We start from the raw sequence: 16,056 nt of genomic DNA, 5'->3' as shown, positions 1-16,056 counted from the left end.
GAGGGGAAAAAGCAAACTCTGAAACAGACGGGTATATTTCAGGAAATATTAATCTTTTATTTTTATTTTTTTTAAATTATTTTAACTTCTTTAAAAGCTAAGAAAACTGTAATGAAATTGGGAAAGAGGATTCTGCTGCTTGACAAAAACACCCGTTTCCTAAAGCTCAGCTCCTTTTTACTCTGTAAAGATCTTATTTTATTTATGCATCCTGAATGCAGCCGAACAGTGGGGACTGCTGGGATGTGGGCTCTGGCGGGAGATCACAAACAGAGCTTTTGTTTTGATCTCACTGCTTAGGTTAATGCGTCGTGATTCCCCCACCGGCTGTTTCCCAGGATGCTGTTTATTCCAGTGTCTGCTGGGGGAGAAAACGTCCCCGTGAAAGTAAATGCAGTGTAGCAGTATTTACAAATCCCGAGTCAGGTTTCCATCCTGTCCAACAGGATGAGAATGCGAGCCATTATTTACACTAGTAAGCTGAGAATGACATCAAAAGCTCTCTTATGAACTGCGGGGGAGATAATGATGTAAGTGACTTTAATCTAGACATGTGCTTTACAATAGAAACGTGTATCTGCTCTTTCCACAGAACAGCACTGACTTCTATGTTACACTCACAGGACACCCAATTCCAGGCCTTGTTTCTAAATATCCGTGGATCCCACATCTCTATGGTTTCGTTTAGAAATTCTGCTTGCACTGGAGAAATGGGATGCATATACAGGTCCAGGGAGAGACAGGGCCCTAAGTGGAGGTGGATGCACCCTGAATGCCTGGAGAAGAGAATCCAGTGTTCTTTATGCAGACTGGAAAGCAGACGTGATCTCCTCCTTAGACACATCCCCACCTCCACAGATGCAGGCACATCTGTACCAATCACTCTCATAGGGATGCCATAAGAACAGATGAGAGAAAAGAGAGGCGAGGGTGCTCTGCAGAGGGAAGTCACTGTTACTGTTGTCATTTGTGTTATTGTTACATTCCAGGAGCTGTTTTTTTTTTTTTTTTTCTGGACACCAGCAGTGTGGTGGGGGAAGCATCTAAACACTGGAGCCAAGAAGGGCTAGAAGTGAAGTCATGGCCTGACTATTCACTGTGGCTTCATGGGCAAAGGACGAACTGATCTGACTCTTCATTTGCTCATCTGAAAAATGGGTATGTGCTTCCTTCCCATCCATGCTAGTCTGTCTCATACCTTCTTTCTTTCGGAACTATGCCCAACTCTCTCTGAACGTATACAAGATTTACTGAAATTTAACACTTAAAAAATAATAGCTTTCCTGAGATATAATTCACATAAAGTCTACCCTTTTAAAGAATACATAGTTCAGTGTTTTTAGTAAATCTTCCAAGTTGTACATCAATCCACACATATCTATTTCTAGAACATTTCATCAGTTCCCAAAAACAAAATTATACCCACTAGCAGCTATTATATTTAGAATAAAGTTTCCTATTTAACATCCTGTTCTTCCTCAAGGTGTAAAAAACCTTCACCAAAGTCCACAATGAATTACTCCTCAACTTTACAGTCAGCACCAAAGTGTTAGGCATTTGATGTATACCCCTCTGGAGCTTCCAGGTTGACAGCTGAAATCTGCCCAGCCTACCCAAATTGATAGTAGGTTCTTGGAGGTTCTTGGAGTGAAAAGGCCGTGTTGCCTGCATTCTCCTTCCCCCAGCACCTCAGCTCAGGGATGAACACACACGTAGGCACTCGGTAAATGCCTGGCTCCCGACCGACTGACCAATCGCCGCTTCTTTGGAAGACCAGCACGTTTTTCATCTGTCTGCTTCTCTGAATGCCAATGCCTCCACAAGCTGTCATGTTCCGTGATTATTCTCCCCAAAGCATGTGCTGTTAATTTTTCATCTTAATGAACTGTCCAGTCTAGTTTAGCAATGGGAATAGTGATAGGGGCACAATAAAAATGGCTTATGTCTTTGCCATTGTCAGAAACCTTCTCTCCACAACACTGGCACATAATTGAAATAAAAATATCTCAACGGCTACAAACATCATTTGTCAAGAATAAAGTGGGGTTTAAATGCTATTTCAAAAATTCATACTATGGGCTTCATAAACACGGATTATTGGAACGTTCCTCCAATTGATATCCGCTCAAGCATTTAAGTGCATGGCTATTATTCTATGTTTGCTTGAGTGAAACCACTTTGGGTACCAGGCTACATGTCAGCCCCAATTTTCCAGAGTATTACAGATGCACATTTTTTCCTGGTGGGAGAAGGGTCAGGCAAGCCAGCGCAGGCCCGAAAGGCCTGTGTTAATGCACAGATGCACATGCGGGAAAGCCATTATGCAGCTGTTGGCATCCTCAGAGTAGAGTGCTCTGGGAACCAGTGTCACTCAAATCTGAATGATGGCCCAGGAGGAGCCCAGAGGGGGAGAGAGAGGATATGAGGAATAGAGGAGAGAGGCTTGAAGATTCTGAACAAACCAGCGATATGGAGAGGCCCACACTCCAGCCCTCGGCCCCACACGATTTTCTAAGGCCAGCAACCAACCATCATATCCCTGTCGACCCATAAGAGAAACGTTCAAGAATTAGGTATTGGCTGAAGTCATTCAGTCAGGAACTATTTACTGAGCTGCAATTAGCCTGGACCACACTGCTCTTGATGTTGAGGATATCGGGGTGGGCAAGGCAGACCACATCTCTGAACCTCAGGGAGCTTAGACTCTCACGGGGGGCAACAGAAAATAGACAAGTAAACCATGAAGGGAAACAGACATGATATTCACACATTATGATAACTCCTGTGAGGGATAAGACAGCACAATGAAATAACCAATAACAAAGCAGTGGGTGTGGCTTTACAGGTTGTGATGTCAGGAAAGGCCCCAAATAATGAAGAATCTGGCATGTGAAGGGACTGAGACTGAGGGAAGAGAAAGGGCCAAGCCCTCAAGGCTCCTCCATTAGACAGAGTGCCCAGAGTCCACAATATTTCTAGGGGCTCACAGGAATGTTTCAGTTTCAAGTCGAAAGAAAAATTGATCTTTGAGGGTAAAGATTATATTCATCTTAATACCGAAGCAGTCATAAATACAGTATTTAAGGTTTTTTGTTTTGTTTTTTTTTTTAATAGAAAAAAATAGCTCATAAAGGCCGAGATGCCCCGGGCCCATGAAGACATATCAAGACCCCTAAGGAACCAAGGGCTCCAGTCCAGAACCCCGCCTGGAAGATAGGGTCCTTCTCAACCTCTTCAGACAAATGGAGCCTGAGAAGGAGAACCAGCCCAAGAGCATGGAGGGTTAAGCATCACAATATCCGGAATTCCCAGTAACACGGTACGAATGGAGAGTTAACTGGGAGGAGGAAATGAGGCTTCAGGAGATGGGAGGGGGTGGGGGCTGGATCAAGTCAGTCTTAGTAGCCAGGCAGAGGACCCTGCAGTTTATCCTGCTAAGGGCCACAAACTTCTGGAGCTTGGGGCTTTTCTCTGAAAGGAACTCAATACAATTTAGACTTTAGAAAAACCTATCCTTCTGAAGCTCGGCAGAAAAGGACTGGGGAAGAGATCAGGGAACTGGATGTGCTCCCATGAACCCAGTCACAGTTACCCTGGCCCTTCCCGTGTGAGCACAGGCTGCCCCCCCCCCCTGTGGGGTCCAGCACAAGCCCTGGACAGGAGTGCAGCCATGCAAGCATCCAAGGCCTTTTCTTTGCCCAAAGCATGATGTAAATGGTTGAGGGGCAATGAATAATAATTCTCCTGAGTCCATTTCTCAAGTAAAAATTCTGAAGAGAGATTGGGAGTGTCAAGAGGTCCAAAATAGCATCTGTTACGGACAGAAATGTGATCCTTAAGGAAACTTGCTAGACATTCCTTTAGAGAGGTTCCTTCTCACTAGTCCTTGCAAGTGTGTGGCCAAACTTTTAAACATATGTTTTCTTTCAACAAAAATGGTTGCTATGGCAACCTAACATCATTTCCAATGGTGCTTAGAGTCTAAAATTCAGAGCCTCCTGAGAAGATGAACTCACTGGCCCCTCCATGGTTTTTCTGAAGCTTCCACACGGAGGTGTCTGCCAGGTGTCCAGTTGCAGCCTTCTAGATCCTCAGCAGACACAATTAGTTGGTGGCAGATTTTGTCCTGTTACCCTTCCTTCTCTGCTCTCTCAAACTGCCTTGAGCTCTGAGTCCCCCACAGGGCACAGGGTAATTTGGGTTAGTAGCCTCCAGAGGAAATGATGAGTCTCTGGCTTAGAAAGCACATGGAGCTGGGAGGGCTGTCGGACAGTGGCCTGATTTTTGTCCTGAAACATTCTGGGAGCAGCTGAACCTTCCTAATGGACCCAACTGAAAGAAACAGGTAGACTTAGAAGGGGGTTAGGGGAGCCCCATCACTGGCACATGATTCCATGAGAACAGGAAGTGCACTGAGTCACAGATGCATATATGGATTTAGCACAGGGCTTCCCAGGTGGCTCAGTGGTAAAGAATCCGCCTGCCAATGCAGGAGACGCAGGTTCAATCCTGGGTCAGGAAGATTTCCTGGAGGAGGAAATGGCTACCCACTCCAGTATTCTTGCCTGGAAAATCCCATGGACAGAGAAGCCTGGCGGGCTATAGTCCATGGGGTTACAAAAGAGTTGGACATGACTGAGCAACTGAGCAACAACAAGCAGTCAGTAAATGTGTCTGATGTATGGATGAATCAGTTACTGAATGGCCAGGAAGTCATTCCCTGGAGATTTCACCCCACCCCTCTCAGGTTCACCTGTTTTCTTCAGGCCAGATTTATCTATCACTCCATAGACATTGAGCATCCAGCCTGCACAGAGCATGCCTAGGTCTTGGCACAAAGCATGAAAGAATGTCACCATGTCTTTCAAGAATTATTTGATGAGTGAATGAATGAATACCTGAAAACAATCCCCCGGGGCCCAGAGCACTTGACTGCAAAACCATATATCACTCTGTCTTCTTGTATTACTTAGCGTCTGTTACAGTATTCAAAGTCCCTCTCACATGGAGTACAAACTATTTCTTGCCATGTAATGCACAGAGGAAATGCACAGATAAACCTGAGCAGCTCAAGCACTTTGATCTTTCAAAGGAGGGAATCCTACACCAGCCTTTGAGATGCCGTGTTGACTCCAATAAGCAAAAAAGAAAAGTCACACTATCTAAATGACTGGTTGTCGGAAATGAAGTGATTAGATTTCAATGGCACTGTCTGCTTCCACCCTGGACCCCTGGGTCCAGAAGGCAAGTATGTAGAGAGTGCAATCACCTGGCTGAGACGCCCGTGCTCAGTGAAATGGGAACTGATCCTTTTCCAAAGATGAGCATCAGATGGGTAGTCCATGGCCAAAAGAAGGGCCTTTCCTGCTGTCTCCATTCTTAGGGTGCATTTGCTGTTTCTGGAATCTCAGGGAAAATGACACAGACAGGAACATGTTCTTGGTTTCAAGTACATCTTGGTCATTTTACTAAATAAGTGCTGGAGGGAGAGAGGAAGCTCACTTAGGTGTCTGGGTAACTGATGTCCAAGCTGTATCTTGGCCAGGCATTAAATTCATACAGTTGTTGCGTGGAACATAAGTAATACGATTTTTTTTTTAAATCAATGACTCTAGATGAAAGGTTTATAGGAATTAATTGTACTATCAATATTTTTGCAGCTTTTCTGTAGGTTTGAAATGTTTTAAAACTTAAAGAAAGTTTAAAATCAGAGAACAAGCAACAAAAACAAGGGGGAATATTTAAAGTTTTCTTTTTTTATTAAAATATAAAGTGTAGAATGGTGTACATACTAGTGCTTACAGCTGGGTGCTGCCAGTGTATAGAGATGTGCAGGAAACAAGTACATGGCTGTGTATGGTTGTAGCTTCATGGAAAGTCTCTGAATGGTCACATAGAAAACTGAAACTAGTAGTTGCCTCCACAAAAGGAGGGAAGGACTAGAAGATAGGATTGAAGGATACTTAATTTTCTGTAGACCTTGTAACTGTCTTGTCTATTATATATATTATATATATATATATAATATATATATCTTTGTATATATGTATCTTTGAGTATATATATATATATATCGGCATGTATACATACACACAATTGGGCTTCCCTGATAGCTCAGTTGGTAAAGAATCTACCTGCAATGCAGGAGACCCCTGGCTTTGATTCCTGGGTCGGGACATCTCTGGAGAAGGGATAGGCTACCCACTCCAGTATTTTGGCCTGGAGAATTCCATGGACTATATAGCTCATGGGGTCGCAAAGAGTTGGACACAACTGAGCGACTTCCACTTTCACTATATACACAAACAAACCACCTAGTCATGAAAATTTTGGCTCAAGAACCTCTGCACTGTTCTCTTTGTTTAAAAAATCCTTCGTGATTATCTCCTGGTAAATTCTGACTTATGCTTCATATCTCAACCCACAAGTCACCTCTTCCCTGAAGCCTTTCCTGATTTCCTCTATCAGAGCCAGTCCCTCTGTGCTCCTACAAACCCATGGAGCTACCTCCCCAAAACTCTACACCATGGTTATTGTCTGCTGGCCTGGCTCCATCAGAAGAAGGGGTGCTTTTTAAAGACATGGCTTTGATTACAACTGTTGTGTAGATACATATGCATCAGGTTCATTTGTTGTAGCTGCACCTAGTCCACGGCCTAAAACAGGAATGTTTTCCAAGAGATGATTTATGAATGAACACATTTGGGATTCTTTTTCCCTCTCCCCATGGATTATCTCTCACTCAGTACATACATTCAGCAGCACACTGCTGTATTAGCCGGAAGCATTTGGCCCACATGGAGATTTAGGACATGACCACCAAAAGAACTGTAAAATAAACCCCACCCTCCAACTTGGTTAAGACCGGAAAGCACGATACCAAAGAATCAGAAGAGACACACTGGGGGCACGACGGTGCTGCACTGGTGCGTGGAGGCCCCGAGTCTGCACAGAGTTCACTGTATGGCCCTCGTCAAGCTCATTAACCTCTCCGAACCTCAGCATCCTCATCATAAAGGAAGCAGGACAACGGCACATACCAAAGCATTGGTGATGTCACACAAGACAATGAACGTAAATCACGTAGCCCAGTGTTTGCACACGGGCATCTCATTAAATCAGCTCTCACTGTTCTGATCAGGAGGGTCTCTGCATTGTGTTCATCAGTCCTAAAATAAAGCAAGATCAGAGAACCACAACTTTGGTTGAAGTTTGTCCTTTCAGTACTGATTCTGGCAAAGGTAGGACATTTCCACTGCCTGGCACACGGGAGCTTCCTAACTCTTGGTTGATCATGCTAGTGACAGTCACACGGTACACACTGAAGATCTGCAAAGGAGTCAGCAAGTGAACTGACTGTCTGTTTATGATTCTCATGGCACCAGCCACAGACAGAAACTTGGCCTCTTTCTCCACAGTGGCCTACATCCCAAAATAGGAAATGCCTTCATAGACAGACCCAGCAGGCAGAGGGGGTTAGGAGGCAGGCTGCCAACATTTCAAACTGTCAGGAACAGTGCAGAGCCTGGAGGATGCTCCAGTACAGGTGAGTTGCCACCCCCCCAAGCAGTTTTTCAGGATTGATTTTTATGCAAATGAAAGATAATCAGTGACCTGTGACGAGCAGCCCCTGCTGAGTAATCAGTCAGGAGGGTCTTGATGTGTGTACACTTTTCATAAGTCTAAGAGCAAATATTTTTCACTTTAAGACATTCAGTCTGTGCCCCACTGCCCTACTAAAAGCTCAGTGAGGTAGCACGGCCGGGAAGCTCTGTCCTGTAGTTGCTTAGGTCACCCCTCCCCTGCTCTGGGAAGATGTCTAAGTCAGTCAGATGTACCAAGAACAGAAGTTCATGTGGATTTCCCTAGAAGTCAGCTGGAGAGCTGATTCTGTAAGTCCAAACCACTTTACCACCATTTGTAAAACGTGTGTCTCTCTCTCTCTATGCAACCCCCATATCCCTCTTTTCCCTTCCTATTAGAATTCTGGGTACTTTATACAGAGCTCCTTGACTGTAAGCTCCTTGAAGAAAGTGAAAACTACTTTATCCCTGCCTGCATCCCAGTACATCATAGGCACCTGTTTAAGAAGTGCTGGCATCATGAACGGATTGAGGATCAAGAATCTGAGTCTTGAGCCAAAGTTGTAGGTTAGTTTCATTTTGTTCTTCTAAAACCTTATAGTATGATCATGAATAAATCCTTTCCTTTCTCTAGGCAAAAAAAAAAAAAAAAATCCTCTGTCTAAAACAAGAAGATTATTCTGAAAGATCAAAGGAGTGTTAAGGACTGTTCTATCTGTACCATGCTGTGTTTTTTTAAGGGTGCTGCAAACATCAGAATAGTTTACCTTCCTCTCCTTGGAATAAAAGTGATGCAGAACTCTTAGAAACAGGCTGTTCTTAATTTCAAAGTGGAAGAAAAAAAAAAAAAAAAAAAAACGGTTTTCTAGAAGAGAAATTAAATTGAAGTACTTTCTATTTAACTTCTGACTCTGTTTCACTGATACCTCATTCTAATTGTCAGTATTATCGAGAAAAATAGGAAATGTCAGCTGCACATACTATTGAAAAATTTGAAGGGCCGCTGAAATGAAGAGACCTATTCGGCTTGGCAGAAATGAAATGATCGTCATTCACAGGCATTTCCACAGGAGGGATGCGTTTCCTCTGCTGAGCCAGGCTTCAGAGCAAAATATGCTAATGTGAGAGGAGCCAGCCACATATTGGTACATTTGCAGGGAGTACAGCCCTGCTTCCACTAAGAGTGTTTTCATTCAGTGGTTTATTCCCATGACAAATGTCGACCAGAACATGAGAGAAGGAGAGGGGGGAGGGCTCCCCGAATTGAAACTGTCCCCAAACAAACCCACATTAAAACATGAGTGAAAAACATCTGGAAAATTACCAAAGATTTACGTGTCCCAGTCACAGGGGCTGACCATCTAAGTAAAAATAGCTTGTGTGGGCTGCAGAAAAAGTCTTCAGCCTGCCACAGAGGACATGTCTTTTGTCCATAATGGACCAGATTCTCTCTTGGGGAAAACAAAAGAGAGGAGTGCTCAAAGATAAAAGCTCTGGCTGAAGTCAAACTTCCAAAGATAAAAGTATGGCAATATGGCCATAGGCAAGTTACTTATCTTTTCTAAAACTCAGTTTTCTCATTTATAAAATAATAGATATTAATAGTGCCTAGTTTTTGCAAAGATTAAGGGAAGTGATACCTTTAAAGACCTTATGTTCCTGACAGAGCATAAGCACTCAATACCTGTTAGCTGCCAGTGTTGTGACTTTTCTCTCTGTGGTAACATCAGGCCCCCTTTCTTATCTTAAAGTCTCTATTCATATGTTTAGTAAATATTTATTGAGAACCTACTTGGGGCCAGAATAGTGCTTACAACCAGGAACCCAGTGGTCCCAAAATAAAGCCAATCCTCAAGAACCTCCAGGTCTAGCTGGGAAGACAGACACCTAAACAGACAATTACAACCCATGTGGGAATCACAGTAAATGGTATAATCTTGATGACTAAAGCCCAAGAGACACCCATAGCTCAGTCTTCAGCAATCAGAAAGAAATCCTTGGAGGTAGTGAGGTCCAAACAAAGGTATAAAATGAGAAAAGGTAGTTTATGAGGAAAGGGAGATCACTGGGCTCTGTGAAATAAAGGTTGTGCATTATAGTAGACCTAGAGTGGATGAGTACAGTGAAGGCTAGGTGTGCAGAGACAACAGCTGAGTGGGAGTCTAAACTGCAGAACAGTGGGCCCATTACTAGAGGGTCCTGAAAGCTTGAGAAGGGATTCAGATGCCTCAAAGTGAAAGGATTAGTAGCAAAGTAACATAATATCTGGATTTAGGGACACTGTTCAGGATATGTATGAAAGATGGATCACGCTAGAGTTGACAGAGGGAAAAGTAATCCTGGAGGCATAAAGATCTGTTAGGTGGCAACTGCAGCAAAATCTTGGAGAAAGGGATTCTGGCTTGCATTTGATGGTGGCAGTGTGAGTAGGGAGAATAAAGTGTTTCAGAGATAATCAGAGAGTAAACCAATTGGAATCAATTACTCTTGGAGATAAGAGGCTAGGGGTATATAGGATGCACTCATGTTTCAGATTCAGTGAATTCTGATGTTGGCCCTGAAATGCAGCACACAGGACAAGGTAAAGGTTTAGGGGGAAAGATCATGACTTGCATTTGGCCTCTGCATCTAAGTCACCTGGTGGACACTCATGGCAAGATGAGCCACTGACACACGCAAGGGTGAGTCTAAGATGGTACCCTGTGGAAAGTCATGCTGCTAGAATTAATTCTTAAAAGTTTTATCTGAATATTTCAACATCCTATAAAAATAGCTTCAGTTACTAGTGAGATGATAAAGGAGGTAAATGTCTTCATAGAATCCTAAAACTTATGGACCATTAGTTACTCTGCACCCAACCACCTTTGTGGCCCAGAGAAGAGTTTGTAAACCTAGGGGCACACAGACAGTGAACGATAGAGCCAGGTTTGGAGCTGAAGTCTGTCTCCCAGTGTAGGATCTTGTGCTCTGTCTTTTGAGATCTAAAAGATTCAGCATCCTAGCAATCTCTTTTCCTTGTGGGATGTAAGCCACCTTGTACGCATTTAAAGAATTCTTTTCAAAAGAAGAAAAGGGGATAAAGAACAACATGGTAGTCATGTTAGTCTCTCCAGCCAAGTTTTTGCTATGGAATTATATAACCCCTTTATTTCCTTCTACCTCCTATGAACCTTCTATGGTCCAAAAAGAAAAAAGAAAAAAAAAAAAAAAACCCCAAAAAAACTATCATCATCTTTGTACAGGCACATAATAGGTGCTCCATAAAGCTAACCCAATAATAGCAGGAATAATCAAATTCCTCAAAGCCCAGGATTACTGCCCTGTCAAATTCTACTTGGGATCTGTGAGGGTAGGCACATTTGTGGGATGGGCCTGGAAAGCATCATTTCCATCCCCACAAATATAGTAACATTTGATACACTCAGTAACGCTGGTCCATCTTACCTTCCTCACCCATTGGATACTTGCTGCCAGTTTCTGTAACACAAAACTCCACCCATCTGATTGGTCATTCAACAAATGGCAACCAGAAGGATCGTCAGGAGACCTCTGAGCCGAATATACAGCGATTTCTGCAAAAAGTCAAAGGATCATTAGTAACCTGGAGGTGACATGAATCAATAGAATGATACACTCCTAGACACTGGGGGTACACAGTTGCATAGGACACACTTTTCTCTTTGACAATAAGGGTCCATGTATAAAGTGAGAGATATAAATAAATGATCACAATGGTGTGCAAAGCGGGAAAAACTTGTCATGAATATAGAGGTACCACAGGATGGTTCGATGAACATTATACATTCGGTTCTTTGGTAACAAAGATAAAAGCAGTTATATATCCAACGTCTTATACTATGCTACATACTTTACACGTATTTGCTCTAGCACTAACCACAAACCTGTGGGGGAGATAGCAAATCGTAGAGTCAGTTGCTGATAGAATCCACATTTTAGTGGCCTCCAAAGCCAGTTTCCTCCCTTCTAAAGAGAGAGGCACCATCCTGGCGCTGTCAAATCCTGGTGGAGTGACAGACTCAAGGGCAAAGAGTGACAGCGGCGGCGGTCGTGATAGGAGATGTCATCCCCACGCTGGCAGAGCAGGGCACTGGGCTGACAGAGCTGCAATTCTTTATCAGGACTACATTCCTCTGTGTTCCCCCTCCTGCTCCACATCACATTCTGGAGTTTCTGTGTGTGGGGGCTGTGTTCTGCCTGGATGCTGGTCTGATTCATCTTCATATCTCCCGAAGTGTCTACCACTTTTCCTAGCCCAGAACAGCTGTTCAATGTATATTTGCTGAATGAATGAAGAGAGGGATATGGAGTGTCTGAACAGCTGCCATCTTCAAAACACCAAGGCACTGAACCAAGGAAGGTGCCGCTGGCATAACTTCCCGAACACGACAGCAGAAAGGAGTTCTTGAATGTCCTTCCTCTCTAGAACATCTACTTTCGAGGATCAATTCGGGCTGCACTAAGGGCTTAAACAGCTTCTTACTTTGACTTTATGTTCGTCTCACAGTCATGTCTGACTCTTTTGCAACTCCATAAACTGCAAACCACCAGGCTCCTTCCATGGGGATTCTCCAGGCAAGAATACTGGAGTGGGTTGCCATGCCCTTCTCCAGGGGATCTTCCAGACCCAGGGATTGAATCTGGGGTCTCCTGCATTGCAGGTGGTTTCTTTACCATTTGAACCATCAGGGATGCCCACTTTGACTTTATTATCCTTCATTTTCCCAGACCCACTTTTCCTTGTTTCATCTTGGCTCCACCTATCAACTCTTCACATACAATGGCTTCTCCAAAACAACAGGGACAACAGCAACATGGGAAGACTCATTTGCGCAGGGCTGAGGATGGACTGTACATCTACTGAAATCTGTTCACGGCACCTTAATTTGGTGACTGTAGCAAGAACAGTAAAACTGTCCTGTGCATGCATGCTCAGTCTGTCAGACTCTGCAACCCCGTGGACTGTAGCCCGCCAGGTTCTTCTGTTCATGGGCTTGTCCAGGCAAGAATAGTAGAGTGGGTTGCCATGCCCTCCTCCAGGGGATGTTCCCAACCCAGGGATAGAACCCGCATCTCCTTTGGCCCCTGCCATGTGTGCTATTTCCAGGATGTCAAGGATGGAGCAGGGCTGGGGTTATTCCCAGATGTACATGGAGTCATGGAGAAAAAGCCACAGGGGAAAGACCTGTTCATAACTCCAGAGGAAGGACCCAACTTGCAACCATGTCATAGCCACTCTCCAACAGCCCTCCCTGGATGAATCACATGCCCAGAGAACCATACCCTTCTGTGGTCCCCTTCCATGTGACTCTGAATTGCCCTGGGGTAACCAATGAAATATCAATAACCTCAGATATGCAGATGACACCACACTTAAGGCAGAAGGCGAAGAAGATCTAAAGAGCCTCTTGGTGAAAGTGAAAGAGGAGAGTGAAAAAGTTGGCTTGAAACTCAACATTCAGAAAACTAAGATCATGGCATCTGGTCACATCACTTCATGGCAAATAGATGGGGAAACAGTGGAAACAGTGGCAGACTTTTTTTTTTTTTTTTTGTCTCCAAAATCACTGCAGATGGTGATTGCAGCCATGAAATTAAAAGACACTTGTTCCTTGGAAGAAAAGTTATGACCAACTAGACAGCATATTAAAAAGCAGAGACATTACTTTGCCAACAAAGGTCCATCTAGTCAAAGCTATGGTTTTTCCAGCAGTCATATATGGATGTGAGAGTTGGACTATAAAGAAAGCTGAGCACCAAAGAATTGATGCTTTTGAACTGTGGTGTTGGAGAAGATTCTTGAGAGTCCCTTGGACAGCAAGGAGATCCAACCAGTCCATCCTAAAGGAAATCAGTCCTGAATATTCATTGGAGGGATGATGTTGAAGCTGAAACTCCAATACTCTGGCCACCTGATGGGAAGAACTGACTCATTTGAAAAGACCCTGATGCTGGGAAAGATTGAAGGCAGGAGGAGAAGGAGTTGGACAGAGGATAAGATGGTTGGATGGCATCACTGACTCAACGGACATGAGTTTGAGTAAGCTCCGGGAGTTGGTGATGGCCAGAGAGGCCTGGCGTGCTGCAGTCCATGGGGTCGCAAAGAGTCAGACACGACTGAACTGAACTGAGCCAATGAAACACAGCAAAAGAAACACTATTAATATATGATTTCAGAAGCTGAGTCCTAAAAACCTGGTAACCTGTGTTCTTAGAAAGGTTGCTCTGGGAGGAGTCAGCTGCCATATCTGGAGTCTGAATGTTCTAGATTCCCATGCTGAGAGGAAGCTCCAGCTAGCCATGTGGAGAAGCTGCAGAGATAGTGAGAGAGATGCCCAGCCATCCCCAGCTGCTGCGGGCATCCAAGCTGAAGAGTCAGGTGACGAGTGAAGATGCCGTCTTAGACAGCCAACCCACCTGGACCTTCACGTGACTCCAGCCATCTGACTTTACACCATGAGACCTCAAGCAACAACTGCCCAGATGAGTTCCCTCAGTTGTAAGAGGTAAGGATAGACAGTTGTTATTAGACACTAAATTTGGGGATGGTATGTTACCCAGAAATGGATAAATAGAACACCATGAACAGGGATGGAACAGGCATTTGGTGTGGTCCTTACCAATGTATTCTCTTTAAATGAGTTTATCCACTCTGGGTAGCATGAACCCATTGGGGTATCTTACCCCAGCCCTTAAAAAGATCAAACTTGTGCTCAGGGCATCCAGCCCATAACACTCACGGTGGGATCAGAATCCAGTTGCACTGACTTCAGAGCCTGTGTTTCCTCTGTTTTTCTTCTGCTATCTCTAAACAGTTCATGACACATCTATATCTGTGGCCAGTGTGTTTTTAAAATTTTAGTTGTCAAATCTATAAAAACGAGTTGAACTCCCACTTTGCCTTGCATTCTTTAGTTAGTGTTATTTGCTCAGTCGTGTCCGACTCTTTGTGACTCCATGGACTGTAGCCCACCAGGCTCCTCTGTCCATGAGATTTTGCAGGCAAGAATACTGGAGTGGGTTGCCATTTCCTTCTCCAGGGACTCTTCCCTGTAAAATATCTCTTATAAAACTCCTCTCACCAAAAGCCTGCACTGATTATTAAGAGTTTTGGAAGGAAAGCAAAAATAAAGGTGTAAGTTGTCTATGAATTCTGATTACTGCAAACTTTTGAGAAAGAGGGGCTTTAGGTTCTATGGACAATGTTGGTATATAATTACACCGTGTTTCTTAGAAAGAAAAAAAAAAAACAGAAAAAAAAATCTAAGTTGTTTTTGTGCTTTTTCACAGAGTTGTTGGGAAGAAAATAAGAGTTCACTGGGTCTGAGAGAGCTGGGCAGTGTACTACAGATGTTCTCTTTCTGCAGTGTTGGTGTTCCAGGTTGGAATGTTCATTTCCCTGCCTGCCCCCCACATCTAATGACTCCCCAAGACCTGAAATCATTGTTCCTTTTTGTGACAGGGAAATACAACCCAGTGCTGCAGCACCCACTCCTACCTACTCTCAGGGCACCGTCCTTTAGTCTCCCCAAGCCTTGTGTACCATCAATGGGTCCTCTTCACCTACTGCCCTGCCCTCTACCAGCCCCTCTCATTGCCGTGCTTGGCCACCCACACTACTGAGCCTCTTAGAATCAGATTCTCCATGCCATATACTAGTTCAGAGAGATTGATAAACAGGAAAAAGAAATCCACGAAGCCAAGGGTATAAAGTGGGATGGAGAACATACTTGGCAAGGGTACCAAAATCGAAGAGGAAACACAGCAACGGTGGCAGATTTCTTTCGCTGCATTCTGACCGAATGGAAGGCTTGGTACACACAGGGCCACATCCTCCCCTCTGACCCCCGAGTCAAACTGCCATCCCTCTCTTAGGCTTTCTGCTCCAGATCAAATGCCCTGGCTCCTAGCTCTCCATGTGTGGGTCTTCCTCTAGAATGTGGGCTCAGCCAGGCCAGGTGTATGCCTATATCATTGTCAACAGCACCCCACCAACACCAACAACATCATATAGTGCTGTGGGGGGGTGGGGGGGTAAGGGCTGAAAGTATACGTGAGTTAGATCGAAACAGTCTCCACCCCACCTACTCCATCAGCACCTGCTTCAGGGTCCTCAAGTCACTTCCTGTGTGTATAAGTATATTACAGCAGTGACGGGTATAAAATGAAAGAACTGCCACTGAGTGGGGGAGGGTTGCCCAAGGAGAGAGTGACTGCTCCATTTTACAGGTGAAAAAACTGAGGCTGAGTGGTAAACACCCAAACAAATAGTGCAATGAAGCAGCAGATCAAATCACTAAAAAAAAATCCACTCCTTTCCCACCAGCTTTAAGAATCCACGACAAGACCTGCTTGCCAGGGTAAATCATGCCTGTTCCTCTGAAAGGTGATCGCTCATTTCTACTGTTTGGTACAACAGCACAACAGGGAATCTAAGATATTTTGGTATGGAACT

At 44.1% G+C, this 16,056-nt stretch overlaps 1 protein-coding gene and 1 long non-coding RNA gene across 5 annotated transcripts in view; one reads left to right on the top strand and one right to left on the bottom strand.

Moving 5' to 3' along the window:
- CDH11 (cadherin 11) overlaps window positions 1–16,056 on the bottom strand; it is a 152,317-nt gene that overhangs the window by 78,799 nt on the left and 57,462 nt on the right. For all 4 annotated transcript variants that reach the window (XM_081514483.1, XM_081514482.1, XM_081514484.1 and 1 more), the window contains exon 2: window positions 11,028–11,155. The gene's annotated coding sequence lies outside the window, so the exon portion shown is untranslated. The remainder of the gene's footprint in view (window positions 1–11,027; window positions 11,156–16,056) is intronic.
- LOC145515057 (uncharacterized) overlaps window positions 2,896–16,056 on the top strand; it is a 68,831-nt gene continuing 55,670 nt past the window's right edge. Inside the window, exons 1-5 of the long non-coding RNA XR_014060654.1 lie at window positions 2,896–3,032; window positions 3,115–3,319; window positions 7,983–8,150; window positions 13,870–14,107; window positions 14,892–14,982. This is a non-coding gene — a long non-coding RNA (uncharacterized LOC145515057). The remainder of the gene's footprint in view (window positions 3,033–3,114; window positions 3,320–7,982; window positions 8,151–13,869; window positions 14,108–14,891; window positions 14,983–16,056) is intronic.

This window comes from Giraffa tippelskirchi, chromosome 7, assembly GCF_054371585.1.
Source record: "Giraffa tippelskirchi isolate mGirTip1 chromosome 7, T2T-mGirTip1v1.2.pri, whole genome shotgun sequence".
NCBI classification, from domain to species: Eukaryota; Metazoa; Chordata; class Mammalia; order Artiodactyla; family Giraffidae; genus Giraffa; species Giraffa tippelskirchi.
This window is presented reverse-complemented; position numbering and strand designations above follow the sequence as displayed.